Source organism: Oryctolagus cuniculus, chromosome 13 (genome assembly GCF_964237555.1).
Source record: "Oryctolagus cuniculus chromosome 13, mOryCun1.1, whole genome shotgun sequence".
Taxonomy (NCBI): Eukaryota; Metazoa; Chordata; class Mammalia; order Lagomorpha; family Leporidae; genus Oryctolagus; species Oryctolagus cuniculus.
This window is the reverse complement of record NC_091444.1, coordinates 66,340,638-66,353,775: the sequence shown is the minus strand read 5'-3', so window position 1 is coordinate 66,353,775 and position 13,138 is coordinate 66,340,638. Positions and strand designations below refer to the sequence as shown.

Genomic DNA, 13,138 nt, shown 5'->3' with positions numbered 1-13,138 from the left:
TGCTGCTTTCCCAGGTGCATTAGCATGAAGCTGAATCAGAAGTGGAACAGCAGGGACTTGAACTGGCACCCTTATGGAATTCTGGCTCCATAGGCAGTAGCTTTACCAACTATACCACAGCACTGGCCCCAAAATTCATCTTTGGAGATACTATCAGATAACGAACTTCCTATTCTTGGAAACCAGCACTGCCATTTTGCTGTGTATTTGTAAGTTTTTATTTAATTGTAAGACAGTGTGAGCGTATTCTATCTCCCATTCACTGGTTCACTCCTCAAATGCCTGCAAAAATGCCTGGATCTGTGCCAGGCTGAAACCGGGACAGAGGAGCTCCATCTGGGTCTCCCACATGGGTGGCAGGGACCCACATATCTGGCCTATCACCTGTTACTTCCCAGAAAGCACATTTGCAGGAAGCTGGGTTGGAACAGTGGTGGGACTCCAAATGGAAAGTGGATGTCCAAAGCAGCATACTAACCTCCTGTACTGCAATACCCACCTCTCATACAACTTTATTAAAATATCACTTATATGCCACAAAATCCATCCATGTTAGGTGTACAATTTAACAGTTATTTGAGGAGAAAGAAAATGTTGATACACTAAAAAAAAAAAAATTAGACTGATTCTAGAATACTTTAAGGATACCAAAAGCCATAATTGTTACACCTATGAGCATTTTTCTCAGGAAGCAAAAACTATTTCTTCTAAAATATGTGGTATATCATTTGCCTCCTGAGAATTTCTTGATTTATTATTTCTAAGGTAAAGATGTAGGACAGAGCTTCAATCTTTTTACATAAAGGAGAGCCCAAAGAAACTGGAATCTTTGGCCTATGCTAGGAAAGTAATTTCTCTAGACCTAAGTTAACTACATTATTCAGTGTCTTGTTCCAGCTGTCTCTCATCATTCACCCATAAGCTTGTGTTTAAAAAAATCCTCCTGATGGTTGAAAATTCATTTACTGCGTATGTTTGATAATTGTAACTTTGTCATATGATATATTTGCAGAAAGAAAGATATAAATAAGCAACAGTACTTTGATGACTAGATTTTATTTTCTTATTGTTGACATCATTTGTATTTTGGCAGAAAGAAATTGGATCTCTTTTAGAAAAATTCTCTCTGAACATTTGCCAGAATCAAGTTACTGTCATCTCTAGTTAAAACAGGTTTTCTTTTTTCAAACTTAACATATACGTCCTTTTTTTACATAACAGATGGGAAAGATCAATGAGCTGAGAGAATTACAGGGTGTTTTTTCCCCTTCTCTATTTGATCTTTGATCTTAGGACAACTTGTAACCCTGCAGTAATCTCCCAAGAGATTTGAGAAAATATTTTGTAAAACAAAATTATGAGACTATGAATATATGATTGATGTTCTCAAAGCATTCTGTCAAATATGAAGCAAATGCTTTTAAGAAATCATTATCAGCTGTTATGTGTTTTTTGTTAGACTGAGTTATCAATGTAATTTATGTCTAAATGCATTATTACAGTTTAGTTTTGGGTTTATTTTATTGTTAGTGAAATAATGAGACTTTTCTTGATGATGTATCAACAGCTGGAAAAAATCACATTAACAAACAGCCAAAGCTCCCTAATTAGCTCTTTTCCTTTTTTTTTTAGTTTTTATTAATATAAAGAGAACATATTTCATGTGTTTCATAGATAAAGTTCTAAAAAGATAACTTACTTCCCTCCATCCCCTTCCTTCCTTCCTTTTAACTTCTGCAAAGAAAAACTTTGAATCCCTTCTATAATTACAAGCTGAATTCACCACTAACCATAGTATTCAACAAGTAAAAAAAATAGGAAGACCACAGTTCCAAAGGTGTATAAATAAGGGCTAAAAATGACAGTCACATCACAAGATGTCCATTTTATTCCTATACATTTTTTGTATTCTATATTAACTGCCACATATCATAGAAAACATATGATATTTTGTTTTTATGTGACTGGCTTATTTCACTAAGTATAATAGTTTCCAGTTGCATCCATTTTGTTGTTTTATATTTAAAATTATATTAGAATACTTTAATTTGGAATTGGAACTGTTACTTTTAAGTTGACTTTTCAGTAAGCTTTTAATTTGTTTCAGTGTTTTAGCAAAATATTCAGGTATTAATAACAAAATCATGGGACAGAAAGAGCGTGGCTTATAACCTTAAAAATGACAAAACAAAAAGGAAGCTGACTGACTGCAATTTCATGACTTGCAAATTTTGAGGTTTTTGAATCCCAAAGAGCTGAGGTAACAGAGTAGACAACTAGCTTGAAGTCTAAGGAGAGACAGATGCCTCAAGGGGGAGTTATGAATATTTGTGAACGTGGGGCAGACACAGTTGTACATTGGTATCAGTTCAGCTAGATGCAGTACAGAATTGTTAGATGTAGAATGTGGAAGAGGCTAGCTATAGGAAGAGTTCATACTCACTTGTAGACTTTTTCTCAACTGTTTTCCCAGGTGCTGCCAAAAAAGATAGGTGAGATTTTTTCAGAAACCAACCTTTGCTGCTACAGGGTCAGGGAGAAGAGCATGGCTATGGATGGAGCAAGAAACCCTTCTTTTCTGTCTTCTCTTTGTCTCTATTGAATGAAAGCAGAAATGGGGTAAAAAAAAATCACTCATCTTCAGGGTACTGTCAGAGAAAGAAATTACTAATAAAGAAAGGTGATCGGTGAAAATTCACCCTGTGGTGTTGGATTGCAATCAGAATTATCAGTATGGAGACTGGCATTGTGGTGTAGCCAGTAAAGCCACCAACTGCAATGCTGATATCCCATATGGGCACCCATTCATATCCCGGCTACTCTACTTCCTACCCATTTCTCTCCTAATGACCTGGGAAAAGCAGCAGGAGATGGCCCAAGGGCATGGGCCCCTGAAGCCTATGTGGATACCTGAATGAAGCTCCTGACTCCTGTTTTCAGCCTGGCCAAACTCAGGCTGTTGGCCATCTGGAAAGTGAACCAGTGGATGGGAGATATCCTTCTCTTTGTTACTCCCTCTCTGACTTGCCAAGAAATAAATAAATTTTTAAATTTATTCATATGAATTCATTCTGATTATTTTTTTAAAATATTTATTTTATTTATTTGAAAGAGTTACAGAGAGAGGTAGAGACAGAGAGAAAGGTCTTCCCATCTGCTGGTTCACTCCCCAGATGGCTGCAATGGCTGGAGCTGCGCTGATCTGAAGCCAGGAGCCAGGAGCCAGGAGCGAGGAGCCAGGAGCTTCTTCCGGATTTCCCATGTGGGTGCAGGGTGTGGGACTTGGACCATCTTCTACTGCTTTCCCAGGCCACAGCAGAGAGCTGGATCAGAAGAGGAGCAGCTGGGACTAGAACTGGCACCCATATGGGATGCTGGCGCTTCAGGCCAGGACATTAACCCGCTGTGCCACAGCACCTGCCCCGATTCTGAGTTTTTTTTTTTTTTTTTTTTTTTTGACAGGTAGAGTTAAGACAGTGAGAGAGAGAGAGAGAGAGACAGAGAGAAAGGCCTTCTGTTGGTGCACTCCCCAAATGGCTGCTACGGCTGGCACTGTGCCTATCCGAAGCCAGAAGCCAGATGCTTCTTCCTGGTCTCCCATGTGGGTGCAGGGCCCAGGTACTTGGGCCATCCTTCACTGCCTTCCCGGGCCACAGCAGAGAGCTGGACTGGAAGAGGGGCAGCCAGGATTAGAACCCGGCTCCCATATGGGATATTGGTGTCGCAGGCGGAGGATTAACCAAGTGAGCCATGGCACCTGCCCCCTGAGTATTTTATTTATATATATAAATAGACACTAACATAAATATGGATGTATGTGTATATGTGCATTATTATTTGTACATATATTTTCCATCTGTATACACTGAGATCTCTAGAAACAGAGATAGCCCAGTTGCAATGAGCCCAGTTGCAGTGAGCACTCCTGATTTCTCTGACATTGAGGAACCTGACTTTCATTATCTACTGTACTTAATTTTTCAACTCTAGTAAATGTATAGTTTCAGAATTGATAGCCTATACTTCTGTGAGAAGCAAATTTACTAGTATAATACTTGTATGTAGTTCTTTTTGTCTTTCTCTTTTTTTTGACAGGCAGAGTTAGAGAGAGAGAGAGAAAGAGACAGAGAAAGGTCTTCCTTTTTTCTGTTGGTTTACCTCCCAAATGGCTGCTTCGGCTGATCCGAAGCCAGGAGCCAGGTGCTTCCTCCTGGTCTCCCATGTGGGTGCAGGGCCCAAGCACTTGGGCCATCCTCCATTGCCTTCCTGGGCCATAGCAGAGAGCTGGACTGGAAGAGGAGCAACCAGGACAGAATCCGGCGCCCCAACTGGGACTAGAACCTGGGGTGCTGGTGCCGCAGACAGAGGATTAGCCTTGTGAGCCACAGTGCCGGCCTGTCTTTATCTTTTTTTTTTTTTTTTTTTTTTTGACAGGCAGAGTGGACAGTGAGAGAGAGAGACAGAGAGAAAGGTCTTCCTTTGCCGTTGGTTCACCCTCCAATGGCCGCCGCGGCCGGCGCGCTGCGGCTGGCGCACCGTGCTGATCCGATGGCAGGAGCCAGGAGCCAGGTGCTTTTCCTGGTCTCCCATGGGGTGCAGGGCCCAAGCACCTGGGCCATCCTCCACTGCACTCCCTGGCCACAGCAGAGGGCTGGCCTGGAAGAGGGGCAACCGGGACAGAATCCGGCGCCCCGACCGGGACTAGAACCCGGTGTGCCGGCGCCGCAAGGCGGAGGATTAGCCTAGTGAGCCGCGGTGCCGGCCTCTTTATCTTTAAAATATGCAGTCAAAATACTGTATATGACATCCTGATAAAAAAGCCAGACCTCCTTGCAGAAGTGGTTGGTTTTGGGACTTGAGCAGAAAAAACACTCTTGTATTGAGCCAGAAGCATTGTATATTGCTGGGAAATTTAAAGACATTCGGCCGGCGCCGCGGCTCACTAGGCTAATCCTCTGCCTTGTGGCGCCGGCATACCGGGTTCTAGTCCCGGTCGGGGCGCCGGATTCTGTCCCGGTTGCCCCTCTTCCAGGCCAGCTCTCTGCTGTGGCCCGGGAATGCAGTGGAGGATGGCCCAAGTGCTTGGGCCCTGCACCCCATGGGAGACCAGAATAAGTACCTGGCTCCTGCCATCGGATCAGCGCGGTGCGCTGGCCACGGCAGCTATTGGAGGGTGAACCAACGGCAAAAAGGAAGACCTTTCTCTCTGTCTCTCTCTCACACTGTACTCTGCCTGTCAGAAAAAAAAAAAAAAATTAAGACATCTTTAAAAGGGGGACATGGGGTGAATGGGCACAGAAACCAATCTGAAAAAACTCATTGGCCAAAACTGGAGCAATTTGAGCAGGATAATAAGTTAACAGTTTTATGTTATAAACCACAGGATAACATAAAATCCTTAAGCCCATACTCATATAAATACTAATTGAATGAATAACTAAATGGGAATGAGAAGTAGTGTACAGAAAAGTTTGAGTTAATAGGGGTAGAAGGAGTGAGGGAGTAGAAAGTTACTATCAGAACACAATAGTAATGGTACAGGCAAGATTTACTTAAAATGGTAAAGTTGGTGGTCAAAAGTCTGAGAAAATTGGATATTTGCAGCATCTGAAAATCTCTGTTTCTAGGATGTTAATTACAAGAGAAAGAAAATAATTTTACAGTGAAGAAACCTGGAAGATATGGCCTTGACCAAGAGAAGAACTCATCATTTATGGTATACTTGTCAAAAGGCATAACCTAATAATCTAATCATGATAAAGCATCAGACAGTAGAAATAATTGGCCATTATTCTTTTGTTATCAAAGACAAAGAAAAATTAGAAATTGTCAAAAGTTGGAGGAATTTCAGAAGAAGGGACACCTAAATGAATTATGGAGTCCTGAGAAAAGAACAAGGACATTACTTGAAAAATGTTTTGGGTGAAATCTAAGGTTGATAGAATTGCATCAGTGTTTGTTTCTTGGTTTTGATAATTACACTATGGCTCAGTATGATGTTTATGTTAGAGGAAGCTGGGTGAATAATGGGAATTCTTTTTATTATTTCTGCCACTGTTATCAAAGTTTAAAGTCATCTAAAACAAAAAGTTAAAGGGCCTGCACCCCATGGGAGACCAGGAAAAGCACCTGGCTCCTGGCTCCTGCCATCGGATCAGCGCGGTGCGCTGGCCGCAGCGCGCCGGCTGCGGCGGCCATTGGAGGGTGAACCAACGGCAAAAAGGAAGACCTTTCTCTCTGTCTCTCTCTCTCACTGTCCACTCTGCCTGTCAAAAAAAAAAAAATAAAAATTAAAAAAAAAAAAAAAAGTTAAAGGGAATAAAATTGTAGGCTACTCCCAACCCCATTGCCTGGGATGGTCTGTAAAAACAAAGCTCCTGTCTCTAGTTACTAGAGATTTAAGTCTATAAATTTTAGTTCGCTTAAGGAAAACTAGATTCTTTTCCAACTGCATATTATTGTTGTATAATTTTCTTAAAACAAGGAAACATGGTTCATAAATAGGTTTTCTCCTGAAATGTTTTAGAATATTTACCTTTTATCTCTCAAATGGGTGAAGGAAATATGAACATGTATCTATTACAAAAAAGCTTCGTATTATTTAACAATTTTTTTTACATGCCATCTATTTTCAACCTTTATTTTTGTTACTAATTCAAGCAATGTTGAATAATAACTATGTGACAGTTGTTGTGCTGAGATCCATGTACAAAGACCCACCCTTGACACACTTGAAGTTATTTGAGGAATGTAGGAAAAACTGTTAATACAGTTAACATTCTATTTATTATTCTGTGTCACATTCTAATTTATATGGTTTCACTAAGTATGTTTTCTCTAGTTGCCTTATACCATCTGCTGGTAATTCTTAACATTTAGTCTCAACACTGTTACTCTCCCTTCCTCCCCAACCCTTTCAAGCTGTTTTGGATTTCTCAGTAGTTCTTGATGGTTTTCCTGACTTTGAGTAAGAGTGGTGACTCTTTCTTTATCCTGGCAATAATACCTTATTTAGTATTACATTTACTCAAAATACCTCTTGCCCTTAACGCCAAAGAAACTTTGGAATATAAAAGGTGCTCACTTAAAATTGTGCTGATTTGTTTGTTTGTTTATTCCATGATGTGCTCATGGAATATGAGAGTAATTTATCAAACTTGTTGACTTTGATGGTATAAGAAAGTAACTCATGGAGGCTGGTGTTGTGGTGTTTTTGTTAAAGTCACAGCCTGCCATGCCAGTGTCCCATATGAGTGCTGGTTTGCTTCCTGCTGCTCCATTTCCCATCCAGCTCCCTACTAAGTGTGCCTAGGAAAGCAGCAGAGGATGGCCTGAGTGCTGGGCCCCTGCACCCATGTGAGAGACCTAAAAGAAGTTCCTGGCTTTGGCCTGCCCGAGTTGGCCTAGCCTCAGCCCCAGCTGTTGAGGCAATCTGGAGAGTGAACCAGCAGGTGGACGATCTCTCTGTCTTTCCTTTTCTGTCTCTAACTCTGCCTTTCAAATAAATAAAATAAATATTAAAAAAAGAAAGTACATTATGAAACCTGTTTACTCTTTTTGTAGAAAATGTACATATACAAATTCTGTAGTAATTTCAGATAATCAGAAATACATTCTGAAGCTTACCCATTGATACAGGGATCTAAGGATCTAAGAATTCTGTTTTGGCCAATTAATGTATACATGAAGGTGGAGCCTTCATGCCTAATATCCTTTTAACTTCCTTACCTTCTTGAGATCAGGTGTCGTTAAGATTCGCACATACCATATTGCTGTTCTTGGGTTCATATCACAACTGTGTTTCCTGACTCCAGCTTCCTGCCAGCACAGACCCTGGTAAGCAGCAGGAATTACTTGATGGTTCAAGTAATTGGGTTCCACTCACCTGTATGGAGACCTGGATTGTGTTCCTGGCCCTAGGCTTTGTCCCTGATCCGTCCTAGCTATTGTGGGCATTTGAGAATAGACTAGCGGATAGGAGTTGACCAGCAGAAGGCGGAATACTTTCTTTGGCTCTCTCTTTTTTTCTGTCTCTCAAAAAACAAAAACAAAAGCAAAAGGGGCCATGCCTTCAGTCTTACTACGTTGGGACTACATTGGGAATTTTCAACATGAGTTTTGTGAGGGACAAACCATTTCCAAACCATAGCAGGGAGTGATGGTGCTAACTCAAACATTGAAAACTTATCAAGAGTGAGAGTGAAAGAGGGAGAGAGAAAGAGAAAAAGAGAGAGAGGATGGAAAGAAAGAACTGTAGACTGTTTTGGCACAGCAAGATCATTGTAAAATAGAGAATAAGAGTATGATTTAGAGAACAATGTGTTATCAGTTTGGAAGCCAAGACCAGCAAGTGAATGCCCTTATCATTTTCCTTCAACTGAATGAATGAGGAGTAAATGAAGGATGACAGACCTGGGGAACCTTCTGTATTACTTTGGTGTTGCATCTGCAACTGTGCAGTGTGATCAGATTCTTTTACTTCTTCCCACTCTCCATTTTCGACTTGTTTCATTTGCCCCTATGCTATTGCCATGATGTTTGTCTAATTTGGTGTGAAATAGGAACCTTCTAGTTGTTACTATTTTGGTGTAAAAGGGTTGAGCTGAATTTAGATTACACCAGTTTTTATAAAATGTCTGCTGTGTAACAGATTTGTTGCAGTCTGCTTCCATTTATTTTATCTCATTCAACTATTTTTAATTGAATGAGGTTTTGAAATATAGTTGGGGTATAATACCATTTTATTGTGTGAGATAAATTATCTTGAGGAAAATAATTGGAATTTTAAGAGTTACTAATGGAAGGCCGGTGTTGTGGCTTGCAAGGTAAAGCTGCTGCCTACAATGCTGGCATCCCATATGGACATGATTCGTGTCCCAGCTGCAATACTTCCAATCCAGTTTCTTGCCAATGGCCTGGGAAAAGCAGCGGAATATGGCTCAAGTACTTTGGGCCCTGCCACCCATGTGGGAGACCCAGATGAAGCTCCTGTGTCCTGGCTTTGGCCTTGTCCAGCTCTGGCTATTGCAGCCATCTAGGTAGTGAACCAGTGGATGGAAGATCTCTCTGTCTGTCTGTAACTCTTTCAAACAAATAAATAATAAAAAAGTTACTGATGGGTTATGAAAGGCAGTGGAAGAATGGAATAAAATTTGTGTATGGTAACAAACAGGGAGGCTCTTAAGACTGGGAGATAAGGTTGTGTATATGTTTTGAAAGTCTTCTCTAATGATAAATGCTACTTAGGACACTTTGGCTTACATACAACCATGATGAGTTTATATCTGAAGATGGAGTATTCATCTATAGAAATAAATTGCTTTATTGTTGGTGAATCTAGGATGAAGGAAATGTATGTTACAGTTGCACCATATGATTTACTTGCTGGCTGGTTTTATAGATAGATAGATAGATAGATAGATAGATAGATTTATTTGTTATATTAAAAGGCAGAAACGTGGTATGGGATTGGGGTGGAGGGTGGGGAGAATGGCTGCAATGGTGGGGCGGGCCAGACCAAAGCTGGGAGCCTCAAACTTCTTGTGGGTCTTCCATGGGGGTACAGGGTCCACTGTTCTTCCTCTGCTTTATCAGGTGCATCATCAGGGAGCTAGATTGGAAGTGGAGCAGCCAGGACTTGAACCTCCTTTACTCACTGGGTCACAACACTGACCCTGTGACTTATAATATCTTAAATCCCATTATATGAAACTTTTCTCATTTGTTAGAAATTTGGGTGGCCGGCACTATTACGTAACAGGTAAGGCTGCCGTCTGCAGTGCCGGCATCCCATATGGGCACAGGTTCGAGTTCTGGATGCTCCACTTCCAATCCAGCTCTCTGCTGTGGCCTGAGAAAGCAGTACAAGATGGCCCAACTCCTTGGGCCCCTGCACCCACGTGGAAGACCTGGAAGAAGCTCCTGGCTCCTGGCTTCAGATCAGCCCAGCTCCAGCAGTTATGGCCATCTGCGGAGTGAACCAGTGGATGGAAGAACTCTCTCTCTCTCTCTCTCTGCCTCTACCTCTCTAATAAATTAATCTTAAAAAAAAAGGAAATTTGGGCCAATCTTTGTGGGGAGCAACTCGGACTAGACTGTTACTCGAATTAAGACTTATTCTATGCATCTGCTCTCCCTCAATATGGCGCTGGGAGAGGAGGAAACAGCTTCTACACAGCTGCCTCCAGTTCAACCAATGAACAGCAGGACCTGCTCCTGATTGGAGGAGAGCAGCGTACTCGGCGTGTGGGTAGCAGAGTTGGGATTGGTGGAAGAGGACTATAAAGGAGGAGAGAGACAACATGCACCGGGAACATCTATGAGGAACACCTGAGCAGCCCCCAAGAGAGCCGGCCGGCGGTGTGCCGCTCCCCCGCGGAAGTGGGGAAAGTGGCAGGGGGAACCGCCCTTCCACGGAGGTGGAAGGGACGGTAGCCAACCCGGGAAGAACCAGCAGCAGGCCCGGGAAGGGCCGAGCAGACAAAAGAACAGCGCAGGGTCCTGTGTCGTTCCTCCACAAAGAGGGGGAGCGACATAATGGTGCTGTGACTCGGATATGAAGCCTAGGCAGGGTTTAGTGTCCTTCCTCCATGAAGAGGGGGAGCGACAAATCTTGATCTTCATTAATCATGGATTATGGGTTTTTTGCCTTCTGTCTTTTAGAAGTATGTCAAGAAAAATTTTTTAAATGTTTAAGAAAGATTTTGTTGTATAACAAAGTCTTCTAGCATTTTGAAAACTAAACCTGAAACTGTGAACTAAACATTTTATTTTGAAGTGAACATGAATAATCTCATTAGAGAGACTCTATTTCTGTTACCTGACGTTACTCAGATTACATATTTTGGGTTTCGATAAGCTTATTTTTGGATGATCTCTGTTACTGAGTGCCTGCTAATTAACTTTTTTAAAAGCAGGAATACTACCATCTTTCCACCTCCTGTAAAATCTTTTTGTGAGAACAAGCAGAGTGATTAACTTTCTAATTGATGTATGGTGGCATAGCTATCTGAAAGACTTTCAGTAAAGTAACTTAATTTTTTAAAGATAGCCAAATTAAATATGCAATCACTCTGTAGGCTAATTAAAATGAAAGAATGGATATAATTAGAAATTGTTTCTGTCTTTTTATAGGATATCACATAACTGATAGCCTTGCCATTTACATGTGGTTCAAAATAAATGATTCTGGTAGTTTCCTTGGAGAAAGTGCTACAGGAGGTAACACTTTCACACCTAGATGGTACTTTAATCTGAGTTTGACTTAACTTTTACATAACTCTTGTATCTCATGTGTAATTATGCAGTGAGGTCAAAGTCCTGTATGTATCTTGACCTGCAAGAATATAAATTTTCTTTTGGAGTATAACCAGAGAAACAGGTTTTCAGGAACTGAATGGCTTTCTCAATTTTTGTGAGAAAAATAAATTTTCAGTGAATTTTTTTCTGTTATAAAATTTAGGATCCTTTATAAGAAATAAGGAACGTAGTAAAATTCAAATTTGAGATTGAACATATTGCAGCAGAATTGGAGAGTATTTTATGTAACAGATATACATAAATTTGCTTCTTCTAGAAAGCAACCATAAAAAAGATATGACCATATTTGCATACCTTGTTTTTTAAAGATTTATTTTATTTATTTGAAAGACAGAGTTACAGAGAGAGGTAGAGCCAGAGAAAGAGAGGTCTTCCATCCATTGGTTCAGTCTCCAGATGACCGCAGCGGCCAGAGCTGAGCTGATCTGAAGCCAAGAGCCAGGAGCTTCTTCTGGGTCTCGTACGTGGGTGCAGGGGCCCAAGGAGTTGGGCTATCTTGTACTGCTGTCCCAGGCCGTAGCAGAGAGCTGGATCGGAAGTGGAGCAGACTCGAACCAATGCCCATATGGATGGGATGCCGGCACTGCAGGTGATGGGTTTACTCTATGCCACAGTGCCAGTCACAACGTATTTCTCTGTATCCTTCATATTTTTGGTGCTGTTTTTTTATCAGTATTTTACTTTTACATATTATAATGTGGGATGCTGGCGCTGCAGGCCGTGGCTTTAACCCGCTGTTCCACAGTGCCAGCCCCTTGCATACCTTTTTACAAATTTTGCTGGGTAGTTTGTCAGATTTCTGATTGGGTTCTTTTTCTCTAACAGTTGACATATATACTTAGAAGATTAATTTTCACAAAAGAGCAAACTAGTTTTACCTGTTAAGTTTGGAATTTTTGAATGTGTGCTGCCTTTTTGTAGAAGGTCAGTATCTATAGATTGGATACAGCCTATTCTTGTCAGATATGATTTCCATTCCTTGTGCCTGATGACTGCACTGTCCATCTGTGTGACTTCATCTCAGCCCAAGGGCAGTCTTTCTTGGGCATCTTTTGCAGACTCTCCCCATCCCCATCCTTCTTGTTCCACTTACACTGCTGCGTTCAGCCAAGTCATCAACAACCTAAATCCCAGGGGATATGTTTCAGTTCTCATGTCATTTCATCTCGTTGTGAAATTTTTCAGCCTTGTCTTCTTTTTCTTAAATACTCTTTTCCTACTCTCCTGCCCTCTCGCCTGCCCGTCCTCCTTCCCTCCTTCCCTCCCTCCCTCCCTTGCTCTCTCTCTCTCTCTCTCTCTCTCTTTTTTTAAATATATGCTTGTTGCTTTTTATTCTTTTGGATGAACTGCTGTTCTGCTTGTTCCACTAATGATATCCCTCAGGTTCCTCTCTTGGGCTCTTTCTTTCCACTTGTCAAATCTTCCCAGGGAAAATGTTTATTTCATAGCTTCAATTCTCATGTAGTCTTGATTACTCCTAAATAAAAATTCCTATCCCAGGTATTTTTTCTGGATTCTAGCTGGCTTCTGGGCATTCCTAATAAATGAGTAAAGTCACTAGGATTTCTCACAAAGTCCTTGAAGCTAGTGTCTGCAAACAGCTCATTAGGAGTTTTTTTCCTTCACTTTTCTGGTAATGTCATTTCTTTATTTTTATTTATTTATTTATTTATTTATTTTATTTGACAGATAGAGTTAGACAGTGAAAGAGAGACAGAGAAAAAGGTCTTCCTTCCGTTGGTTCACCCCCCAAATGGCCGCTTCGGCCGGAGCTACACCAATCTGAAGCCAGGAGCCAGGGGCTTCTTCCTGGTCTCCC

General features: G+C 41.2%; 1 protein-coding gene across 1 annotated transcript in view; it reads left to right on the top strand.

The window, feature by feature from the left end:
* Window positions 1-13,138, top strand: part of SMYD3 (SET and MYND domain containing 3) — a 777,767-nt gene that overhangs the window by 114,300 nt on the left and 650,329 nt on the right. The window lies entirely within an intron of this gene.